The sequence below is a fragment of the Saccostrea echinata genome, unplaced genomic scaffold (genome assembly GCF_033153115.1).
Source record: "Saccostrea echinata isolate AGI-Se365-2 ecotype Australia unplaced genomic scaffold, CSIRO_AGI_Sech_v1 ptg000042l, whole genome shotgun sequence".
Classification (NCBI taxonomy): Eukaryota; Metazoa; Mollusca; class Bivalvia; order Ostreida; family Ostreidae; genus Saccostrea; species Saccostrea echinata.
Genome location: NW_026889791.1, coordinates 930420 through 957645, shown reverse-complemented (window position 1 = coordinate 957645; position 27226 = coordinate 930420). Strand labels below are relative to the sequence as shown.

The window sequence follows — 27226 nt, the reverse complement described above, 5'->3', positions numbered from 1 at the left end:
ACGCGTAAATTGATGACGTCGCACGTGTTAACATTGAAATGCCGAAAGTTTTTTGTAAATCTATGCAAAATATGAAATCTTGGAAGGATATTTTCTGCGTCTTTTAAAACATATGTGACAATTTGTTGAAAATTCATTTTATGCAAACTTTTGATTTGAGGTTGTACATGTTGGTAAGACCACGGAATCATTAAATGTAATCCTACTCTGAAATCATTCTGTGTATGGTCACAGTGCTAGGCCAGCTATTTGTAGAATCATGGTAAGTAATATAGTAGAATGTAAGAAAGTATTGATGAAAGTGGCTAGACTTCCCTGGATGGTAAAGTGAATCATGCAACACCATCTTCACTGATATGCCTAATCTTTCTTGTTAGAGCGTGTTGGTGGTGTGGGGAGTGGGGTTAACATTCATATTAACAGTAGTCAGTTTAAAAAAAAAGAAATTTTGTTGAGGTAAAAAGAGAGCTTTCTTGTTTTTAACAAAATGTTTGTTCATTATCATTTATGTTAAAACGCAAGAAGTTTCAAAAATAAAAGTTTCGAAACTGTTTCGTCTTGAAGCATGGGATTCTTTCAAAACCGGAAGTGCTATTTATAAAGCATACGCAAGGATAAAACATAACTTTATCTTATGGATAGTATCCATTCATAGTCCATAGCAGCATCATACATGTAGCTTGGTTTAGTGTAAAATTTATCGATAGGATTGCTATTCAAACGTTTCACCCGTTCAGAGGACAAATGAAATGCTGACTACTTTGTTGCACAATGACATGTTGGTGAGATAATTATGTATCCGTAATCAAAAGTAACTGTATGTAAATTAATTTCCTCCCACATGTAAAAAACTGCCCATGGTAGCTATAGCCAGAGACATTGTTTAGGTCTCTGTTATAGCTTACAATCTAAGCAACATTCTTTAGAAGCATCAGATGTATTGAATAAAACTAGGGTGAAGTGAAGTCCATTTGAAGGGGAAATAAACAACAGCCAGAAATGAAATATTTCAATTATTAAAGAAAACAAGTATATTCCAATGTATACAGGCATGTAGTTTGTTTTTTAATGTGGCAGCCAGAAAAATTATTTTACACTTAATTGAAATTTTTTTTACCCCCCTCCCCAATACTCCCTGTCTGTTATATGATAGGAATATTTACTTAAGGTCTCGAGTATATTTTTAAAACAATTTTTACACATTCATGTAACATATTTTTTTTTTTAAAAAAAAGAAAGAAAAAAAGACCAATATCTCAAAATTTATATCACTACATGGCCCCAACTGGCAGACGTTGAAATAAACAATTTAAAATTCTACTTTCCTATTTGTAATCATTTATGTGACCAGTGGCAAGGAGCCTGTTAGGAAAGTATCAAAAAAGAAGCAAAAATGAATGTACAAAAGTCGATAATTTATACAAAATTTTTTTTTAATTTTTTTTATTTCCTCCTCCTACGGGACTTTTTCATTCTGGTGTTCGTAAACCTAAAAAAAAAATGCTGGCCTAATTAGTTTAATCTCACATGTGCGGTGGATACTACCCATAAGATAAACTTATAATGTATTAAAATTGTCTGTCCCTGGTACTTCCATATAAGCATCTTTTACTTTACATAGAAAAGTTTAAAAACAGCAAAGTCATGATTAGTCATTTTAATTCAGAAGCATCCAAAGTTTAATATCCCAGGGCTTAGGGTGAGGACCACGATAGAAGATCAAATGTATAGGGACAATATTGTAAAGCTAAGATTGGGTAAATAGATATGGAAGCATCTTTAGATAGTTAAGCCTTTGTTTTGTCAAATAATTTTGGACCAATATTTTATTTCAAGTTCTCAATACTGAACTGTGTTCTGTTTTTTTTTAAGCCCAAGTGCTTAGTTGAGTAGTGTAGCCAGTGGACCTCTTGATACAAAAGTTATAGCCATTAGATTTCGTTTCTAATTGTCATAGACAAGGCTATAATTATAGGCAATGCCTGCTGCCTAATATATTTATGTAGATCATATTAAAATATGCTCAAATGAAAAATTTCTAATAATTTACTTTTTTTTTTAATGTTTGGCTGTAGAGCTGATTTTTAGTTTGTCTTATAATATTGATGGCTGTCAAATCAATTCAAGTTTATTGCTGATTGACCCACTTTTATGAAAGTACTTGTATTAGTACCTTGAATGTAAAAAAAATCCTTTTATTCACTGCTCAGTTCAATAATAAAAATTCAAATCATGATAAAGATAGAAATGTCCTCAGACTTTAGAAATTCACAGATGGTCTTTTGTATGTCTCTTTATATTTTATTTTCTAGTTTTGCATTGATGGAACCATTTCAATAAGTTCACCTGTACAGAAGTTTCAATGTAAAAGGTGAAGATAAGGTGATGATCGATCTCATAAAATCTATAAACATTACAAATATGTGAAGAGGGCATAAAACACGGACCCCTGGAAATTCCAGAGGTTGAACCAGGTGCCTAGGAGGAGTAAGCATCCCCTGTTGACCGGTCACACCCGCCGTTAGCCCTATGTATTTATCAGGTTGACGGAACTTTCTGTAGTCAATTTAGTATAAAAACAAAGGCCTTACAATTGGTATGAAACAAGTCATCCAAATACGACCCGATGGTAGATTATATCTGCTAACAAGGTCATTTTAACGACCTTAAATTTAGGAAATACAACTTTAAACGAGTTTGTTGTAATCCCTGTAACACCAACTTATCAGTGAGTAGCATGCCTCGCTTTAAAAATTGATCGTACTCAGAGCAAGCTCTTGAGTACCGAATAAACACCATAAGCAAGTGATACTGGAACATTACTACAAAAATCAGGAAATGTGACGAAGTGAACTTTTCTGATCACCTGTCTTCTGTCCATCTGCCGTAGTTCATTTCTTATTTTTTCAACTTTTTTCTACAAAACCCGTTGGTCAAGTTCAACCAAACTGTCGCAAACTAGTGTATTCTAACAAAACATATATATCTAAGGGAGAGGAGAATAAAATCGAAAATGATTCCCCATCATCACAATTAAGGTTAAGATGTACAATTTTTAATAGCAAGGTCTAGATGATTGATAGATTTTTTGATATTGGTCATATTGTACGAATGCAACATAGGATTTATGATCTAAATCTAACGAATCAAATGGCGCATTACTGGAAAAAGTTATGCAAAAATATTAACACGAGTTTCCTTCTTAGATTTGGTTTTAAGACTTGATTGCAGAATATATAACATTTATATATATTTTCTACCAGCAATCATTTTAATTGTCAATGCTCCGTAATCTTGATTCTGTGTAACAAAACTGTTGAAGTGCTTAACAGTATAACTCTCAACTCTTCATAGATTACATTGGCTGTTATGTTCACAGAATCGTTGCCATGGGTTGATCAAGTAAAATAAAAACTTTAATAAGATGCTAATTGCATTGTACTATTTGCCTAATCACAATTTTACAGCATGTTTTGAAGAATCCTTAATAAAATCTTTTCCCCCGGAAAACTGGCTCCACAGTAGGATTTTCCCCCGCAAAAATGACTCTAGAGTAGGATCTGCCCCACAGAAATCCCACATCAGATTCAATTTTCTGGTACAAGCATAGCAAAAATCTACGGAAAATTAACTATGCCAAAATGCAAACATTCATTTTATAAAATACTTTAATAAAAAAAAAATGAATTTATTTCATTCATGAAATAATAATTAAAGAAGTGCATTAATATTTTTTTTTTCAAAACTTGAAAACCCGTGCTTGTATATTTCTTTCTTTTTTTTTAAATTTAGAAAGCTATGAATGAAAATGAAGAAACAAAGCTGAAATGATATAAACAAAAAATAAAATGTTTATACCCGTTACCATAGTAACATTCTTAGTTTTAATTTTGAAATCTTACTGCAAATGTATCTATTTATGTATACAATGTATTTTGTACCGGTAATGATTTTACATGTCAATGTCCTGTAATCTTGAGTATCAAAACAGTTGAAATTCCTACAGATAATGACTCTTAACTCTACATAGGTTACATTGGATGCTATGTGCTCAGAATCGCTGCTATGGGAAAAATCAAGTGAAAAATAAAATTTTATAAGATACTAATTGCATTCATTCACTTGTAAAATTTGCCTAATTACAATTTTACAGCATGCTTTGAAGAATCCTTAACAACAGGTACATGAACATGCTAATATTATTATTCTATGATGTGTTGCTAAGGGGAAATTGCTGTTACCATGGAGATTACAAATTGTAAAACATTCCATAGTTTGCAGAGAGGTCTCAAAAATTTCAATTTATTGTAAAATTTGTTTTGAGTATTCAAAGATAACAAGTTATGTGATTTATGAATTAAGTATTTTACATTTTTTCTCTTTTTATTCATCAAAACATCCATTTTTGTTGCTAGGCAACGGATAGGAATGTTTAAAAATTATACGCTTCTGAATTCAAATTCTAAAAGACAAAATCCTCTGCTTTTATGTTATATACACAGGATGTCTGTATGAGGTCCATCACTGGAGTAATTAGGCATTGAATAATTCCAAAATCAAGGAAAATGCTGAGTCAGCAAAAAAGGAAAAACATGCATATATTCCCACATCTATCACAGATATATCTTTAAATCTTATTTCTATATCTTTGATTGTGAAAACTGTAAAGATCATTATTTTGAGAATAACAGCAATGAAAAAGAAATTCTTTTTGTATTTACATTTAATTTGAGCTTGAAAGATAAGAGATTTTTTAGTCCATCGAAGCTGAAAATTGGCTGGTTGCTAGGGGAATTTCTTTACCCATGTTTCCATGGTAACCGTGAATCAAAACATTTTTCCTTTTGCATACATGGTTCATAGGGCAAAAGAAAACTATGTGTGGAAAATCATCAAATTCTGAGAACCTTCATATATCACCCTTTGCATGATTTTTACACAGAACTGTACTTAAGTTATCTGCTATTTGATTGAAATCACAAGCTAAATGAGATGATAAAATGCAAAACAAATAGAAGAAAGAATACAAAACATACCATGATAATTGATATTTGTCATGCTTTCTTAAACTTAAATAAACACAATAAATAACGCCAGCTTGCCATGTTTTCTGTTCGGTATGCTAAATTTTCAATTTTCGATGAAGCTAAAAATGAACAAACGGTGATTGTACAAAGTATCATATTCTGTTACATAGAGGTATTAGAAACTTACTTTTCATACATTTTGTGTCTTTTCATCCTGCCTGACAACCGCCATGGCATTTCCCTGTTGCTCTACAACAGAGACCTGAAACTCCGCAGGTAACGCTACATGTTTCATTGCAGTTGTGTCCCTACAGCCCTACACGACACCCTAAGAGGCAACAAAATATACTAGTTCATAAAATGAATAACTGCATATTTTCAAAGGAGGGGTCTTTGATTGGTTTGCCTACTCGAGTGTCCCAAAATTCTGTGATGATTCTACAGGAATATAAATCTATATTAAGTAGGAGACGTGAGAAAGGACAATGAAAACCATTGTTATCTTTCAGTTTTTCGTGGGAGAATTAAAAAAAAAAACTACCCAAATGCTATATTTTACAAACACTTCATCGTATTTTCTATATCGAATGTTGGATTATGCCTTTTAGAAACACTTAAACCATAGGGATTCTAATTCATGTATAGACAACTGAACTTAGTCATTCCGTTGAATTGTTCCATTGAATTCTATTAAGAATAAAATATCAATTAGTAATGTTCTTGATATACGTCATTGGTGTAGCCTAAATTTTTCCTACCTTCAGTCTTAAAATCTGATCTGATTTGTTTTGAAAATATTAATAAATTGTCTTTTTGGTGTAGGCAATGGATGTAAAAAGAACGTCCCCACCTTCTGTGCATCTTTCTCCGTGAAATCCTCTGTCACATCCTCCGAAACATGTTCCATTGATGTGATGACATTGTTCGAAATTTAAACACGAACCACATGAGATACCACAATCTGCACCATAAAACCACGCGTCACATTCTGCAAGATTCAAGATTTCTTTCTTTTTTTTTTCGCTAGCAAAAATGAAAAAAAAGCAAAATTTAAGAGTTCATAAAAACATTAATAAAAGCTACTATAAACAATTTCATAAAATTGAAGGTATTGTTGTTATGCACTCATCCTTTACTGCATTACGTAAAGATTTTTTCCCCTAAAACTAAATCAAATTGTAAGTTTTTTTTTTTTTTTTCATTCGGAAAAAATGGCACAATACACAAAAGCAAGTTCCGTTTGTTTGTCATGCAACATGTATGCTCTCTATCCCAAAATAATGATTTACAAGGAGAGAAATGTATTTTAAAAAGCTGAGAAAACATACCGTTCTCACAGAACAATCCTTTTTACCCAGGGTAACAACCAAACTCACAGACACCAGCGAATCTGTTACAGCCCTTACAGTTCGATTTACATATCGCACAATTCTCTCCGTGTCTACCGAAGGAACAAGCTGTCAGAGAATAACAAAGAAAATTAATGATTTTCCTGTTTTTGTGTTTTTCAATAGAAAGCAACAGAAAATCACCAGATTTGAAAGTCATTTGAATTATGCACATGATTGTGCCTGAAAGAGATTATGCAGCAAGGTTAAGGATTCCCCTATTTACATCATCCTATGCAGAGGTTTGGGAAAACAATTATAACGTCATGTTAAAACAATACAAATGTATTTTTTATAAATTAATGCTTACGTTCTTTTTCATACTTTCATACACACTTACATGCTGTCTTCATTCATAAATAATTCTAAGATGTGCAGCTTATCGTGATATTATAACACTGTAGAATGTTTAATAAAAACCATCCTGACCTTGCTTCACTGACTGAAATGATGTCATTGTCTAGTTTGACATGCAGGCTCTATGTAATTTAGGCGTGGATCAAACTATTCACGTAGCTTATACATATGAACATTAATATGAAACAAGCGTGATCTGACCAAAGAGAAGACAAATAATGAAGCCTAAAAGGCACATTTATACAGTAATGCATGAGATTGATAGGCACAGCCCACCTAAAATATCAAATATTCAGCAATATCCTCTTCGCTATTAATTCATAGTTTTTGATAAAGTGTATCTATTATCCTACGTTTTTGAATAATGCTAAAAGCTGGTTGTATGCCGTTGCTTTACTCCAAAATTCAATGAATGCATATCTTTTTGGCGGAAAGAGGGCTAAATTTTAAATAAATCGTAAGCACGAGAAAGTTGGTCCAAACACTTTTTATGTTGAGGAATTTGCCTCAAAGAAAATAGATTCAATTTTGTTATGAAAAGATATCAGTATATCGTTGAATTTTTACGATCTTTGTAGTCATACATATATATTTCTAGTTTTATAACTGTCACGTGAAAAAACAGCTGATGAAAATGGCGTCGTTTCGGCCGCACTTAGCGGACACCCGATCTCAAATATAAAAACTGTATTCATTTTCTCAGAGTATTTTAATGTGCATTTCAATGGGCGTCCTTAACCTAGCTGTTTCACTATACAGTTCGTCAGCCAAAAACATTGCCAAATTGAAATCAAGACTTTACTTTACATGACATATTTCTTCCTCTCTATCTCGAATTTTCTGTAACGTGCTGTTGCTGAATGTATGATTTGTATTTTGTTTTATTTTTCATATGTAGCCATTACGACATCTTTTAGGAATGGAGTTCGCCATTTACCATTTTGGACAAAGACAACTTCAATTTTCAAATGCATGCAGAAACAGATCCTTAATCTATGTATAAAATTATTCAATACTCATTTGTACACGATTTTCATAATTTTTGATTATGTTAAACATAACACTTAGTGAATTAAACTGCAATGCCTGACTGCAAGAAGAGTTATGACCCCTCCCCCACCCATTCCCGACTTGATATTTATGGAATATTTCTTGCATGTTTCCATAAGTACCACCACTTAATACCATTGTTTAATTGATACTGCTTCTGCTTTCATTTATGGGATGAAAAGGTGATCTAATGCCTGGGCATAAGCCCCCCCCCCCCCCCCTCTTTTTTTATATACAAGAATACAAAAAAAAAATCAACGTAAAAAAGGCCGTCAGCACTTCATGTAATAATATATAGAGACATTAGATCGATAAACCAAAGAGAATTATAATGAAAATTTCATTTAACATGAAAGAGAAGGTCTGGTATTATTAACTTACTGAATTGAACAATTAATCTCAGAATAATCTCTAAAGTCCGGTTATTATTTTTTTTTTATGTAATGTTTTCAATTCAAATAAGAACAGAAGATAAATAAATAAATAGATGACCTTGATCACATTTATCTCCTTGCATATCGACGTCACATCCGTTTGAACAATTTCCGTTCACGTGATTACATTGTACGCCATTTTAACAGTACCCACAGGCCATACTACAATCAAGGCCATGTCTATTATTATCAAATTCTGAAACAAAGTTTGTTTTTTCTAAATTGAAGTCTTAAAAATTGCGAATAACGTAAAGTGTTTTTTAAATGATTATTCAATCCACTGAGAGGGAAATTTATTTAATTGCCAGAAGATGAAAGTTAGCATTATATAAGTATATCATCAATCTCACGAATCTATAATTAATGTAAAAAATAAGAACAGGGCAACACTATACAATTAATTGCCCCTTATGAGGTCAACATGGTGAATTAAGGACCCGAGACCTGGCCCACGAGGTGACCTGACCTGACCAAGGCCGGGTAGCGTCCGAAGTCAGGTCAGGTCAGCGAGTGGGCCACATCTCGGGTCCTTATTTCACCATGTTGAACTCATAAGGGGTAATCAATTGTTTTCTTATACCGATATAAGAAAACACAATTTTTGTAGGCTTAATTACTAAAATAATCAATTGTGTAATAGACCTACGAATTGTTATTATCAGTGTTTCATCGGGATCTGGATTCGCTAGTGAAGTTTTTTTTTTTTTTTTTACTTTTCGCCTGCAAGTCTTGTTAGTCTTTTCACCCCCTATTTATTAAAACACTCTGTGATTGTCAGTAACATGCATTTTTATAAATTCACAAATACCATTTCCGAGTACAATGGCAATCTGGTGCAGACTTTTCCTGTACAAAAGAGCCAAGTCTGCATTCGTTAAATTTGACATTGTACAGTCATTCTACAAAAACATGACCAATTAAGAATTTTTTTATGTCGCTTACACATTTACCGTTTTAATATCTTAACTATAGATTTTAAGGCCAATTTCAACTCTAAGACTTAACATACACACATGATTTTGTAAATATTCACCGATATATATGCAGTTCAAGTTTTTATATGAACATTATGTAATGTTGAAAAACGTATTCCACTGCAAATCTTAATGTCGCTTCATTTATTTACAAATTTCAAGATGAAATTTTCAGCCGTAAAATCGTTCTGAATAGATTGCAATGAATGTTAAAAAATGTCTTTTATCCTACCGATCATTGTCCTACCATTAACATTAATTTTATTCACAGAAATGATATTAATCACACATTTAATACTGCATCCAATTTAAACTTTTTAAATGCAGTGATTATCATCAAACAATGAATTATAAGACATTTCATTGAGTATCATAACCAAATGTCATAAAGATTTTGGTTAAAAATCAATTTGCATGTAACATTTCAATCCGATATTTTTGAACTGAAATCTACATTAAGTTATCCTTGAGTTGTTTAAGATTTTCTTTCTTTTTTTTTTTTTTTCATTTATCCGATCATTGGTCACGGCAGTAGTGACCGGTCGACAGGGAATACTTACACTTTCAAGGCACCTGATCCAATCTCTGTTTCAGAGATACTTGTTTGCTCTGCTCACAATTTGTACAGCATGATCAATGTTTTTTATCTTTACATTTTATTATGTGATAACCTTTGCGAATAATTTTGCAATGAACAACCCTTGCTTGGACGATTATATTTTTTTTTTCTCTAACGGATGTAAACATTTGTAAGCTGTATATTTCTCATCCTGCCAGTAAATGCTCAGCAGCCTCAGTTTACTTTGCTGTAACAATGAATCATTTTTCAATCGTATTATGTAATTTTTAACTTACACCTCTGTCTTGTGATACTTGCTATCCACAGCAATATATTGTTTTAATAGGCAGAAAGATATACTTAAAAAATATCCGGTGATCTACATATCTTTCAAACTTCCCTTGCATGGCTTTTTACTTCTGATCGATGAGTAATAAGTGTATATAACTTCCGCAGATTTCTTACTCTTCCAAATCAGAGGACAGGTATCATTTTAGAAACTTGTGTATAATGCTTATAATAAGAACCGGTTAATCGTAACAAATTATAATAAGAATACTCCAAGTGCAACAAAAGTGTATGAAACGTGTGAGATATAATTCAATGACAGTTAAGATTAAATACTTTGTTGAAGCATTTCTGCAGACACCTATTTGAGACATTGAGTAATTAATAATAGGCATATTCATAATTTATAATGGGAAACATTCATATCACACGCGGAGTTTCCATGACAATCTGTTTATTAATTGTATACACTGAACTCAGGTAAAAAGTGTAGAGTAAAACAACAATGAACTGTTTCATGCTGAGACGATTTTATTCATGTTGATTGTTTCAGTATGAAAAGAAGAAAAAAAAACTTTTTTTTTTGCATATTGTTAATTAGAAACAAAAATGAAAATCGTCAGGAAACACGTTTTTAGGAAAGTGTGGAATTCTTAAAAACGCATTTCAAAGAATTGCAGAGACTCCTGTACTAGGTACATTATTTGTAGTAACTTCAATTCAGCTTTAGGAGGGTTGTTCATATCATTATTTTACTATGGCGGTTATTGTCAATTTGAATGGTCCTAGAGATACAAATACATATCAGATACAGCATTATTTGAAAATTCAAATCAGAAAAGTTTGGTTTCAATTTATTCAACTTAATATTTATTGTAAATGTCGCCGTTTTGAAGGTTGCAATTAGTTCATGCGGCCTGTGATTGAAATGTTGTAAATCTTAAAATTAAGTTTTGGATAGAAATTATTTTTTTTTTTCGATAAACGAGTCAACGCTTGATAAAAATTTAATTCATCGTAATTAAAGCGGCTATCATTGTTTCCGGATATCTTAAGTATCGGTTATTAGACGAGAAAACAAAGCAAAGTATAAAACACAAGGAATATATCTGAAAATGTCAGAAAAAGCGACGTCAACCATACAAATGGACAAGCGTCCGATCATAAATTTATGTGTTATGGTTAAATCGGGATCTGAGAGAAATAATTATACAACCAACTTAAAATATTTTTTTTTTCTACTTTTTTAGCTGATTGATTTGAAATTGGTATAAAAGGTTTTTCAGTGGTGTGAAAAAATTGATAAAAATAAGATATCACTGATTATGACGTTATTATAAATGTAATGCAAAGTCGGCCTATGTCATACGCAACTGATTTATGTTTATATGCCATGTATCTATGTTGACTTGCAACTTACGTTGACAAGCAACTTTCTTTATGTTGACATGCATCTTATTTATGCAAGATAAGTATGTCAACACGTACTTATTGATGTTGATAATTATGTAAGATAAATATGTTGGCGCGATCAAGTACAATAAAAACTTTATATATATTTTTGGCAGAAAAGATTTTTTTTTTTTTTTTTTTTTTGCGAAAATGTGCCTAAGCACTATGTTCCACAATTTACCCGTCTCAATGAACTCAACCCCGGTAATAAATTCATGGATGCTTACAAATATCCAAACAACAACAGAAGTCCGAATCAAACATCTTACAGCACAATCAGCAGTAAGAAAGCATGTAAAGAAAAACTTGATTTTCTGTGTAAGGAATATTAGAAAAAATAAAAAAAACGAAGTTTCAAAGATTTAATTTTTTAAGAACCCTCGGGTAAAAATTTGAAGCCCGAACAAACATGCAAGATGTTCTGCCACAAAATTTGTATTTAGAGGTAGATGTAATAGTAACTGTCATGCAAAACAAATAAATGTTGTACATTTTACGTAGAGGTATGTACTAGAGCTTGTGTTATATGTGCGTAATTATCTTCCATGGTAAAATACATAATTTGATTGTCAATATAAAAAGGTTGCATGTCGACATAAATAAGTTGCAAGTGAATAAGAATAAATTGCCTGTAAAGAGAGAGAGAGAGAGAGAGAGAGAGAGAGAGAGAGAGAGAAATCTTCTATTTATCGCATGTTAACATAGATAAGTTGCATGTTGACATAAATATGATTAATGTCAACTTATCTCGTTTGTCAACTTAGAGAAGTTGCATGGTACTGGAATTTGGTGGAAGTCACATGTGGGCAATAATTGACAATTTTGTTTGTTTGTTTGGTTTTATTTTTCAAATTACTTTTGAATTCTTAATTTATTACAGCTTCCCTGCATTTCTACATAATCTATAGAAAAATGATTTGCATACACGGGGCAGAAATATGCCACCATAATGTCGTGCAGCCTGTATAAATGAAGTCATTACAAGTATCGGAGAGCAATTAAATTTTATGAAAAAAATGACTTAAGATTTTGACTCTTCTCTTTCTGACATGCTGACAACTGAAAATATTTAGTAGGTAGGCTTTGGTGTCATAACTTGCACTAATAACCCAAACTTTAGGAAAGTGTTGTTGTTACCCGGAAAAAAAATCAGTTGGTAAGAATAAAATTTCATTTGTAAAATTAATTTAGGAATGACTTTAATTCTTGGCCAAATTGTTCGAGCATAAGCCAGGTTATACTGGAATAATTTGGCCAAGAATTAGAGTCATTGCTTATAATTTAATTTTAAAATCATTGAATAACTATGGGTTTAAATTTCGTTGCTTTTTATTAGTTCAAATTTACCGCTCAATAATACAACCGTAGTAACGGAAGTGATGGGAAGCGAGGGGAGGTAAAAACTGATACATAGGCCTAGCAGCCTTGTTGTTCGTTTACATGTGGTAAGATCAAATTATTGTTTGAAGTTAAAGGTACATTTATTAAATCTGGAATTTTCCATGAATCTCGAGGACTGGAAATGAGAGGATTGTATAGATACTGATGATTCAGCTGGTTATCAGGTGGTTGTGTCCCAATACCAAACCAGGTTATACAGAAATAATCTGTGTTCTTTTTTGGATATTAACCAATCAGAGGCTAGAATTCAAACAAAATTAAATAATATTTTGATAAGCCGATTTAACTTCAGTGAGTTAAAACCTATCAATTTTTGATATTCAACCATCAAATGAAAATGAAAATGTTAAGATTTAAGACTAAACATGTAGTTTATTTATATCTCACACTTCGAATTAGAAGAGGTATACGTATAAATATAACATTGTGAAAAATAATGACGTCTAATAAATAAACTGAAATCTTGTAACTTCCCATCAATATAACTGAGCGTAATGAGAAGGTTGACTTATTTCACAAATTTCCTGGTACTCTGCCTTGTCTCCATATCTGTTACAGATCCTTGTCTTAGATTCAAGTTCCCCCAGTTCCTGATATCCTCCATTGTCCTCAATCTTATCATATATCTCTGTGTTGGCTATAACATGCTCTGTAAAAAATTGTGTAGTACTTTGTTCCTGACGATTCTTTCCCTTGCTTACTTTATTTCTACAAATCAAATCGATCATATGGATAAACAGGAAAATTGGAGTTGAGTTGTTTTGATAAAAATCACGCACGCAAAAAAAAAAAAACAAAACATAACTTTACTATTTTTAGAACTTTAAAATATGAATAGGAATAAGCAATTAGTTAGTTCTAATGTCTTTTAAATATTGCATGACTTTTTTTTTTTAAATTTGCCTTTTTAATGCATTAAATGCTCAAGTACTACAGTGTTTAACAACCTATTCCATTAAGAGAGCTAAATTCGTGCAATTAAAAGAGAGACAAATTAAAACGTAAAATGCTCTTCTGAAAAAAACTCCCTATTTCATTTATACCTTCTGACTGCTACAACAGACAAAACAACAGCCAGGATCACAAAGATGAATGCCGAGACTCCTCCTATGATAGGGGCAATGTTGGTTTCCTGTGGATTTGGCGCACCCACCTGCATAATGTAATAAACCATTGTAGTAAAGCAAAAAACTAAATCGGACACTGCCAATTCATTCATGTAACTGGCTTAACTTGATTAATTAAACAAATAAATATCATAATTATAATCGTAAACCGTTCTATCGAAGGCAAACCTTGCCGATGGTTTAAAGTAGGGTACATTCAGGACATTTTATAATGAAAGAAATATGAAGTACCCAAAACAACTCCCATCCCTCTTTGTAGGTAAAAACGAAACTTCAAAAATCAAAAGAACTGAAGCAGTCCTTTATATTGAATGTATTCTATAAATCGAATGTTAAAGGAATCGCTGTCTAGTTTGTTAGGAATGTCAGGACATCAACGATTATTGGAAAGGTTGGATAATTTGCATAACTCACCAATGAACACGCCTCTGCCATGGTATCACATGTCCTATTTAAGCAGACTATGTTGCATGTTTTATTGCAGTTGTAGCCGGAGAACTCCATAACACACTCTAAATTAGCAAATTTTCTTTTGTTAATTTATTTTTTATATATCACAAAAATAGCACATTAAAGTGTACGATTTTACAACTTAGTATCGGTATAACCATTCTCTTTTTATTTTATTTGTGTTTGCCTTCATAAATGAGAATAAAGCTCGAATTTATCTTCAGAATTTATTAAGTAAACCAATAGATATTTTGTATGGTATCAATAGAGTTAATTTTTATTTAAAGAAATTGATGAGGTGAATAGCTTTATTGATTAAAAAAAAAAAAAAAAAAAAAAAAAAAAAAAAAAAAAAAAAATGGAGACTCCACGTAGCTCAGCACAATTTAATTTTCAATCATCATATTCTACACAATTTAAAAAAATAGTAGATTCCAATATTTATTTTATTTTAAGGTCAATATAACTGACAAGTAACTGTTTTTAAGGCCTCCTGGATGGGAAAACATGTAAGATGAATGATATTTTCTTTAAATTTGAAGTGAAAATTATTAATAGAATGCAAGAGAGAAACATAACGGAAATAAAAACTTACCCATAATGAAATTTTCAATGATTTCTACAACTAAGCTAAGACTAGGTCTTTACCACAGGCAACGTAACAGTTACTTTGCTAAGTAACGTTTTTGAGATGCATTAATTATATTTATTACACATTTTGAAATATTTATCAATAGATGTTCTAGAGAATCCATACTTGTCCAAAGACATATCTCCTATATCCAATCATTTTTTTTATAACATATTTTAACGTTAAAAGGATTTTTTTATTCATATAAATGGAACCTCTCTTCAATTTTTGTTCACAAAGATCTTTACAACAGCGATCGTCATACAGAATTATGAATGTTATGCAGGTGATTTAATTTGAGAAGTACAATGTAATAGTTGTCCCAAGGGCCTCACTGTGCTGCGGGCTAAAATTGCAAGCCCTCGGTATTTGCGCAGATGAGGACCTCGTGAACTTGATTAAAGACTTATAGCTTACGTATTTCCTGATATTCAGTTTATAGTTTATAAAATTTGCATTATTTTTCGCTTTCATAGATAAGGATAAAATATGAAACTGTATTTAATTATATAAATCCAATTTTGTTACACATGTATAGCAAATAAATCATTTCTTTACTTTTATCACACCTCTCCCCTTTCCATCCCGACTGACATCCACCTTGACATTGTCCTGTCACTCTGTTACATCTACCAGGGACGCCACAGTTGATGTTACACACGTCCTGGCAATTGTAACCAAAACGTCCAATAGGACATTCTAGAAGGCAGTAAAAAATATGTTAAATTAAAACTTAATCATTGCTATATCTGTAAACAAATGTCTGTTCTTGTGGTGAATGTCTGCAAACAAACTGTTGCAAAATGTTGTAGAGGGATTTACTTTGTTTTCTGATATGCCAAAAGGGCCAAACGGAATGAACTATAAAGACAACGAACAGTAATCCATTGCACTTAAAACTACAGATCCGCCAAAGCAATTAATGATAATTAAAAAAAATATATTTAAAATGATATTTATTTATTCAAATCACCAATATCAACATTTTTCTGATTTTTTTTAAATTAGTAATTGAAATTAATCAATCGTTCGTATTTTTTGCATTAAATCATATCAACAGAAATACTCGATCCATCTGATTATATCATTCTGTAATGAGAATAAATGGGCTATTTGGTATTACTCATGGTTGACATCAAAATATTACGAACCTTCAGTACATTTATCTCCTTGAAATCCTATTTCACATCCTTTCAAACATGTCCCATTAATGTGATGACATTGATCGATATTCAAACACCACCCACACGAGATATTGCAGTCTGTACCGTACATCCAACCATCACATCCTACAAGATTCTATATTTTATCAATTTCAAACATATAAATGTGAACTGATAAAGCATAATGGAAAGTAATTAAAAGAAAAATTAAAAATAAGATTAAAAAAAAATCCACAAAAATTTCATATGGTTTAAGGTTATGCTGTTAGAAAAATCCCTCCATTGCCCTATACATTTACAAGTTATATTATTTTCAATAATTGTTGTGTTTTGACGAAAAACATAAGAATGCAACTCATTTAATCTGCACTTTTACAGTTTTCTTTCTATATATATTAATCTCTACCAAATAAAATATTTAAAATATAAGAAGAATTTTATAAGTTGATTTTTTTCCCTAATAATGATACGTCAGAAAACTGGAGTGAGAACAATAAGAGGGAAGTCTGCAAAATCAATCTAAAAAGAAGGTTTGCTGTGTTTAAAAAAAATAACACTGAATTAATATATGAATGTAAATGTTTGATCGACCCCCCAAAAAATGAAAATATATTTTCTGTATCATACACAACATGAGATTATGTACTTTTGGTACAAGGAATATATTTACTCGAGTTTTTCCTTACAGGACTTGTTGCATATTTAGTAATAGTAATAGTAATATAAAAATTTATATAGCGCTCTATCAATTTGAGTCCTCTAAAGCGCTTTACAATTAAAATATATAAAAAGAGACAATGTTTAAAATACATAAAAAAGACATGTGAATAAAATTAATCATAATGTCTCTATCTAGATATAAGCCATATTTATATTAAGAAATCACAAATTAAAAGCTAGTTTGAAAAGATGTGTTTTAAGATCCTTTTTAAAACTGGTCAGTGAAACACATTCTCTTAGTTTAAAAAGCAGAGAGTTCCAGAGACTCGATGCGGCCTTGTCTAAACGACGGTCTCCGTATGTTTTCGTGCGTGTCCCAGGTACCTGGAAAAGATGCGAGGATTCTGAACGTAGTGATCGTGGCGGGTTATAAACAGTCATGATGTCTCTCATGTAGACTGGGGATAGGCTACGAGGGGTTTTGAAAGTGTGTAAAAGGATTTTATATTGGATCCTGTATTGAATTGGGAGCCAGTGAAGATGGATCAAAGTTGGAATAATTTGGTCTGATCTTTTAGAACGCGTGATTAGTCTTAAGCTTGCGGCTGTGTTTTGCACTCTCTGAAGTTTGACGATGTGTTGAGAATGAACACCATATAGCAATGCATTACCGTAATCTAGTTTAGATGTAACTAAGGAATTCACTAGAGCTTTACATGCTTCGTCACTGATAAACGGACGGATGCGGCCAATTTTGAGAATGTTCATGTATGCTGAACGCGAAATTGAGATACATTGCTTTTCCATGGAGAGGGTTTTGTCAAAGAATACACCTAAATTTTTGACAAAAAATGCATCACTAACGATATAATCACCGAATCCTAACTAAAGATTCTTCATATTTTTAAGTCTATGTTTCTGTGCAAAGACTATAAGTTCAGTTTTATCTGCGTTTGGTTTGAGAAGGTTGGCACTCATCCATCTACGTATGTCTGATAAACAGCATGAGAGTCTTTGGGACATATCGGTCCAATTATCACTTGGTTCAACAATGATGTATATCTTGGTGTCGTCGGCGTATATATGGTACCTCATTTTATTACGTTTGCAGACTTCGCCGAGGGGTTTAGAGAATAGACAATAGAGTTTCAGACCCAATACCGAGCCTTGGGGTACACCGAATTTTAGAGAACAAGCGTCAGGCAACGATGAACCAACAGCAAAACGTTGATATCTGTCACTGAGGTAAGATTTAATCCATTTCAGTGCGGATCCGGTAATTCCAAACATATTGTCCATACGTTGAAATAGGATGTTGTGGTCTATTACGAAAGCCGCAGATAGGTCGAGCATAACAAGAATAGCGCAGCAATTTTTGTCAAGTGCACATACGATGTCATGGTGAACCTTCATAAACGCAGTTTCTGTGGAGTGTCCCGTTCTGTACGCAGACTGAAAATTGCCATGTAGTTGATACATCTCCAGATGAGCGTCGATTCGTTTTGCTACAACCTTTTCAAGTATTTTTTAAACGAACGAGAGGTCCGACACACGACGATAGTTTTTCAAATTATCTTTGTTTCTCAATTTCTTGAAATTAAATGCATATTACGTTCCTTACAGATCACAGATTATAAATTTTGTGTTTTTTACTGCTGATGTACTGCGGATTTAAACACTTATTGACTCAAATGAAAACCTCTGAATTAAAAATCCAAGTTAATTAATTTGCGATCACTTGACCTTTTGCCATCAAAGGCGACAATGGCTGATCAGCTCTTCACGTTACAAAAAGATTCACGAAACGACCTGTATTTTCTCGTTATGGACCACCAAATCACTGATTTTGTCGATATGAAATTGGATACCCAGCCTTATATGCTTGAACTGTCAGCAAGAGAAAATCAACATTGTAAAATAGCTTCGACGAAAGCAGGGAAGACGCGGCGAAGACGAAAAACTCGCCATCACAATACAATTTCAATTTTTATCTTATCACATGTATTTATCAATTTTATTCACAGATTTAAAATTCATTATTTCATTATAATATTCATTATTTTTAATATAACATTAATTTATGCAATTATGCTTTCATAGTGTTTGTAAAGGATGGCGGTCTTGAAAAATAATTTCTTTATCCAGAAACATTGTCGTTATCAGAGCCACAGATTCTAAATGCATAGAATAAAAAAAAAATCAAAATCCTAATACCTTAGAACTAGTACATATTTCTAAAATTATTGAAAAGCACATCAAAAATTAATTTTTCTCCAGCATTTTTCGCAATCAAGCTGCGTTACTCGTTGTAACTCCGCTACCAGTGTGTAAATTTTCCTCTCTCTATATCTGAATTGTCGCCTATGACGTCAGAGCAGTATTTGCCTAAATCCGATTGAAATATGCATATTGCCATATTTGAATTTCAACTCTCAATGTTGCTTAGAATATGCTAACAGCTTTACTTTCATTCATTACTTTAACAAACAAGGTTGTAGACAATATTTTTTTCTTAAAATTACGATTTTTAAATCTCATGCGATGTCCTTCAAAGTCAATACCTCATGCTTCGTCATTTAACATTCATGCTATGCCAGAAAATGTATTCAGGAAAACAAAGTTAAGTCTCTCTATTATTTTTCTTTCTCTTTTCTTTTCTCTTTCAAAAAAATTGAGAATGTTTTGTATAAATACCTACGTTCTTCACAATGTGAACCTTTGTATCCAGCGACACATCCAACACACGTTCCATCCATAATGTTACAATGTCTCTCCAGGCAATTTTTTGGACACGGTAATGTGCAGTTTTCTCCATAGACATCTGAGATATTGCATCCTAATTTCAAAATAATAAATGAATTATGAAATATATTCTACATTTCAAAGTTTCATTTAAATATAATTTGTTAACGAGATTGTTTTTAAGGTACTATAATCAAGACAGTGTGTTAAAATTAAATGAATAATGCGTGTTTTCCGAAAGATGTACGATTACTTCATAATTTCACAAAAAGTGAAATATATCCTTGTATTTTTTTTTCACATGTTGTTTTCTCTTACCGTAAACTTGAAATTCACAGAGCTCGTTGAATGCGTACTGAGAATATCCCTCAGGGTAAGTAACTCTTGGGAGTCTCTCATTGTAATAGATTACATATTGTCCATACTCTACACATTCTATTGTAACAAAATTGGGAATTGTTTCATTGTTGTAATCTGTGTCCTTAAAACAGAGAATCCCCTCGTCCTTGTTGGTGGTGTTCGAAACGTAGACTGAAAATCCCAGGAATCGTCCTGTATACGCATTGGTCGAGTCTAATGAAATGTAATCATCCATTAATGAGTAAAGAAGCAAGAAAATAAATAATAGTTTATGTTGTACATTTATGAATCCGTCTACAAAGGATCATTCTCTGTAAGGCCATTTTCAGAATACAATGAAACCGTTCAAAAATATGATTTTATATAATTTTAATCCTTAGATTTTATTATTTTGGTGTTTATTTTCAAACATTGATCACATTAGTCCTGTGATCTAGAGATATAATATGGCGGTCATATAAAAAAATAGTGTAGGTCTTTTTAAATCATGTTTAAATGTATGTTTCTTAATTTCATTGGTTAAAAAATTGTTCATATATGTAGGAAAAATATTATGCTAAATAATTTATTTATATTGCTTTATTTAAGGATAAAATTTTATTTTTTTAAGATGTAAATAGTGATGCAGTCGATTTTTGCATATTTTGAATGCAAGTCTTTAGGAAAAGTACACCGTATGACACTAATGAAAGTTAAAATATCATTTATTTTGATTCTGTACTTCATTTTAGTGTACGTTGCTATTATTATGACAAGGTGAAGATAATGAACAGTGATCAATCTCATAACAATATATAATCAATACAAATTTGTGATGAGGGCATAAAGCACGAACCCCTGAAATTTTGAGAGGGAGAGATCATGTGACTAGGAGGTGTAAGCATCCCCTGTAGACCGGTCACACCTGCCCTGAGCCCTACGTATAGATCTGGTAGACGGAACATTTCGTAGTCAAATTCGGTATAAAAGCAGAGGCCTAACAATTGGTATGAAACACGTCAGCGACCCATTGACAGGTTATCTTTTCTAACAAGGTCATTATAAAGACCATAGAATTAATGAATGCTAACTTTAGACGAGGTTGTTGAAATCCCTGTAACATCAACTTATCTGTCACTTGCCTGCCTCGTTTTAAAATTGATCGTACTCTGAGCATGCCCGTGAGTTGAATAACTTGGGAGATGTAAACACCATATGCAGGTGATAATGGGATATTACTACATAAATAAGGAGAGTTGACGATGGAAAAGCTGAAGTCATCTGGTTTGTCATACAGTTTAGTTGATAGTTTACCTTTCTCGTCTATAGTCAGTAAAACATCCAAATATAAAAACAGATTTGGTAGACACTGTGGTGTCTTTTATTTCAAGTTCTCTTGGATATAGAATCAGAGTGATTTAAGAAATGAACTTAATTTTGAGAATTCATGAAGTCATGAACTACGATACGGTACATTTCATGAAAAATATGCAGGCGCGAAACGTTGTAGTTCATGTACCTCATGATTCTCAAAAATAAAAATTCAAATATTATATTTACATTATTTTTCTAATGACTGGCCACAGATTTATTTCATTTAACGATCATTTTCGAAACAAAGCAGCTTTCACTATAATTTTCACGTCAAGTACGGTATTACAAAGTTACAATGGAGATATTCTTACTCATTAATGTAGTTCATGAGAAAGGGACTGCTTTCTAATTTGCAAAGAGTCTAAAGGAAATAAATTTGGAAATGTAACTATTAAATTATTATCTATCGTTTTATACATGTGCTATTAATTATTCGCATAATATGCACATATACAAGAAATGAGATATATATATCGATGAAAATTTGAACTATCAACAATATGTATCAAATGCTAAACACCTTGGAAGGGATATTTTTTTTTTGAATGAATAATTATTGAGTTGTTAATAAATAAATACAACATCTAAATTTAAAGAATAATAAATAAATAAATGCTTTAACATGTAAGATGAAAATATAAATGCATATAAATGTATAGAACGGCTATATTATAAAATTCTGGTACAAAAATGAAAGAACGTTTCATTCAAGCTTTGCTATTATTCAATGACTCACGTAAAATATGAATAAATTTAAATCAAAGAAAACGCTTTTAAAACAATAATGCTCAAATGCAGTACATATTAGTCAAGTCTCTTCCCTCTCCCTCTTTCATCGACACTCAAGTAGAAAAGAGAAACAAAATTTTTACAACTCCTTAAAGAACTAAAAGAATGAGCTGGGTTCATTTTATGCATAAAATGGCCATCTCCGTATATGAATTGATTGACTGTCACCCTCTGTCCGATTTCATATATCAAAATAAAGTAGATACTTAGTGCTTTCATTTCCTATAGCAAAATTTATTTTTGAGAATCCAGGTATTGGAAAACAGGCTTTGAGAAAAAGCAATGTTCTCGAATTTTGCAGAAAATATGCGTATTTGACTATCTTCAGCAAAGAATTGAAAATGAGCACAGCCCACGATCCAAAAATTAAAAACATGTTTTGTAATCTTCAGAAACAGATCTTTCATTATATAATTTCATATTTTGGATCAGAGGTTGTGCTCTATATGAAATATTGAAAAAAAATACCTTAACTTGTGACCATTTTTAAGGGAATTTACAGGAAATGGGAAAAAATGACGCATTTTATGACGTCATAATGCATTGACTAGAGAGAAAATTACGTCATGTTCAATAGATATACAGTCCTTAAAGGTCCAAGTTATAAATAACTGCATTTTTAACCAAAATTGAGCAGTTTCGATTTTTCAGAAATTCCTAGGACCAAAAAAGGTCCTAAGTGGCTCTTGCTCTTAGAATACAATCTAACAAAATTTTGCAACATCAAAGAAATATATGGGTCTAATGGTTGCAGTGGCCTAGTTTTTGAGCCCTGGAGGCGAAAGAGTTCCATTTTCCTTACTGTTGCTGCAAAACTAAGATGTTTAACATATGTTGATACTTAAGTGCTTAACAGTAATCTACTTATGGATTGACCTTGTTAGACTACACGTGAGGAGAACGAGGCCACTTGATATAATCGAGAGCTTTAAACAAGAATCACCAAGAAAGATTTATTAATGAAGTTAATCATTTTTGATGTGTTCTCAAAGATGAAGTTGGATAAAAAAAAATTAACTTGAAACAAATAATGATTTTGAACCTAATGTTATGACATTGAAGAACTAATATATGAGGCATATAGGAATACTACTCTGTATCTATAAGTTTGAGAATTTACGATAATTTTATTTTAAGGGTTACAATGGCCTTGAACAATCTCTTCAGTCCTTATGACACACCAGTGACATAAAGTACACTCAATATGCTACAGTACCAGCCATACCTAACTTGACACCCAAGCAGATAGCTGTGGGACTGCGGGACTGCGCTGGGACTCTTCTGGGGCCGAGGTGTGACTGCTCTTGGGCCGCTGTGGGACTGCTCTATAGAGCAATCCTAGCAATTCCAACAGTCTCTGGGACTGCTTAGTTTACCCATGCAAGAAAAAGATTCTGAGTGACAAGAAAGTCCTGCACAGTGTGTACGCAACTCTGTTAAGGCTGCATAAAGGGGGCGGGGCCTAATTTATACGGGAAAAGTTTATTGTGACATCACACAAATATAGCAATTCCTCACAATAATAGAAAATGAAATAATTTGCGAATCTAAACTGCATAAGAGTAATGAACTACATCAAAACTTACCACTGCATTCATTTTTGTCGCTAGTTAAATCCCACACAGCAAGATATAAACAAGTCACTGATCACAATGCACTTGTCGACATGACGTCATCATGGTAAAGTTTGACGCATTTTATGTGCAGTGAGAGGCGGATCAAGTAATTTGTTCACAGTGAAAAATGCATTTTATTATTAAACAGAATATTATTTGCAAATCTTAGGTAGTCCATTAATAAAATTCTGAAACGTTTGTTTAGTGCCATTATCTAAAAATATCGAGAGAATGTATTGAATTAATTCTACCGTGTTTTTGTCTACAGGGTGTGCATGTTTCACGCCGAGGTGCCTCATTAAATCGCCTTTTCGCAAGGGCATACACTTAATAGATCTTGACCATTTTTTTAATACACATAACGGACGCATTCCTTAACTTGAAAAGTGCTGCTGCTTTCCTGAAATCGATAGCATGATTTAATAAATACATAAAATACTTGGTAATGGTCACACATATTTCAACATTAGCCAGATAACTTGAAATTTAAACTAATAAAATGCGAATTCTATTTAAAGCAGCAGCACTTTCCATAAACTACAAGTTATGTAGAAACAATCTATTACTTTTATTTTTAATTTTAATTAGGGTATGCCCTTGCGATATTGAAATTTGTTTGTGACCTACATACAGTACACATTACATACATTTATCACGTGACTATCAAATAACGTGACCAAATCAAATTCAGTGCAGAGCGGGGTATACAATGTTATTTGAAAGAATGTTAAAGTCATAAGATAATATAGTACCTTTACAAAAATAAATTCAGTTTAAAAAGGTATGTATTTATGCACGTTTATATTCTGTTGATTTCTTTGAAGTACGCCTTAACAGTGCTGCGTATTTCGAATTTGCAAGATTTTTTTGTAGGTCTGTTTACTTTCATTAGAGGAGTTGTCAAAGTAAAACCAACAAGGATCACTTCTCAAAAAAAAAAAAATAATAAGAACTGTTAATCACATGAGGGGAAAAGGATATTAATTTACGTAAACCACCGATCTCGGACAATTGCAGTGTAAAATCAATTAAAAAAACTAATTAAATGTTGAAAATAATAAAAAGATGCTTTGCCAATTTAAAAAAAAAAAAAAGGAAGTCAGAAATTCCTTGTATTTAATGTAATTACAGGTGTTTGAAACTAAACAATTTATTTTTATTAATTAATGCTGTTAAATAATGTGCTCAAAGTTTACATAATTCCATGTCCTGAAGAAGGAAACATTCATGTCATAAAAGTTAAAGATAAATAATAAAAGCGACATGCGGTACTGGAAAGTGACTATTTCTAAACGGAAACGACCACTATCATGAAGAGGAAAAAACATTGAGTTTAATTTCAATGTTGTTTTTTTTACCACTTCAAAATAAATAATAATAATCAATTCATTTTTTTTTTCATGAAATTTTATCTCGCATTCTCCAGTCATATAAATAAATAAGCTGTGAATCGTTGATTTTTTGCCTGGATTAATTTCTAACTGATTAATAAGTTTAACAATACACACACACAAACACACACCCATAATTCTTACATTCATTAAATATAATCAAATACTCCCTAAGAATTAAATTCTGTGCATACAATTAAAAGTACAACAAAATATATATTACTAATACGCTTATAATATCTTAATAGACAATATATACTTTTTTTTTATAAATAAACAATTGATCATAAAAAACAATAGTATACCATTCTGAGAGAATAGGCTAGCTCCCGCATATTTAATACATCTACATAATAAATGACTAGGAGTCCAGATGATAACTATAAATTATCATAAACTTCATATAATTCTCTAATCATAGAATACATGTGTACATATTTTTTGGACCATAAAATACACTAGCTATAATACTAATAGCTAATAAAAAATTGGACTTCCAAAATATATTTGTTACTGTGCAAAAGTAATATGCAAATTAATATTGCCAAAATTACAGGTTTCACAATTTATTGAAATATAATATAGAAATTTTGAAGTTAGTAAATGAATATTAGCTTATCAAAAGATGAAGATATTGTCACAGTCAGTTGGTCAAATTCGTCAGATACAAAATTTATATGATCACTCTGCAAAATATCTGGACATACACTGACCAGAAAAACTGAGAATATTTGGAGGGAATTTGTCAAACCAATAAAACACAAGAACACAAAACTAAAACCGAAAAGAAACAAAGAACGTATAGGACTTATGGCCAGAACCTAAATTATGACTCTTAAGGAAAGTAACAGGGTAGCAGTGCATGTTACGTGACTATTTAACTTATTTAATAACCTGAAATAAAATATACACAAATAGAATACAAGATATTTAGATATTTATTAATTAGAAATTAATATAAAAAATTCACCACTCTTACATATATAAATGAATATGATTGGAAATATCGAAAATAGTGTTTGATTTGTGTAAACGTTTGAGGAAAAACAAGGTACACAGGAGGATTGCATTGTCTGACAGATTAAAAAGCCATTCACAGTTTATAAATAGTGTCAACACCTGGTCCGAGGTTTCAAACGACTTTGGACACGAATAGCAGAAAGTTTATGCCTGTTATGTGGGTATCAATGCTACACATCACTGACCATGCAGGTCAACACTGGTATTCATTTCGTTCTTCAGACTTCAAAAACCCTTGCTTTAATAAATGAAATATGGTATAGGTTTATTTCAGGATTATTTAATTTTGAACATATCTGAGGTAGTCACCAGCGTAAATTACTTGTCCACTGATGTAAGCGCTCAGGAAATATTTTAGTGAAATTGTTTTACGTTGCATAAATATTCTAACGACAATTAAATCGATAAGTTTATGAAAATAATAACTAGAATATACTAGTGGACAAAGTTTGATAAAGAACTAACTGTCATCAGATTCATGATACATTTTCTCAAGCTTTAACGTCAATGAAGAATGTAGGATACATTTCAAAGTCATTAAATTCCATGTTAAAAATAAGTAATTCATTTTATTAAGTACGTGATTAATTTTATATTAATAAATAAGGTAACATAAATATCAATACATACGCAGAATTAATAAACAAATTGGTTTAATTTATATGCTACATGAAATTATTTAGCGTGAAAGTCTCTTTTCTTCTTTTGTTTTTCTTTGTTTATATACAGTAATTTTCTTAGTTCTCGTAAAAAAGAATTGTATCATTAATTTCAAAAGCCTTTGTATAACTTGCATTGTTTTTGGAAACAATGTGTCTCAGTTAGTACTAAGCTTTTTCCCATTAACCCCCTCCCCCTAATGGGACTGCTATGGGACTGCTGTGGGAGTGCTCTAGGGCCGCTATAGGACTGCTCTTGGACGGCTTTCTGTCAGATTGGGTCTGGTTGGTACAGTAGACCTTTAAACCCAACAGCTACAATGGCTATGGCACAA

The 27226-nt window shown here is 31.8% G+C and overlaps 1 protein-coding gene across 1 annotated transcript in view; it reads right to left on the bottom strand.

Annotated features, from left to right (window-relative positions):
* The window catches only part of LOC133201002 (multiple epidermal growth factor-like domains protein 10), a 306946-nt gene that overhangs the window by 37943 nt on the left and 241777 nt on the right, over nucleotides 1-27226 (bottom strand). The gene's annotated exons all lie outside the window — the stretch shown is intronic.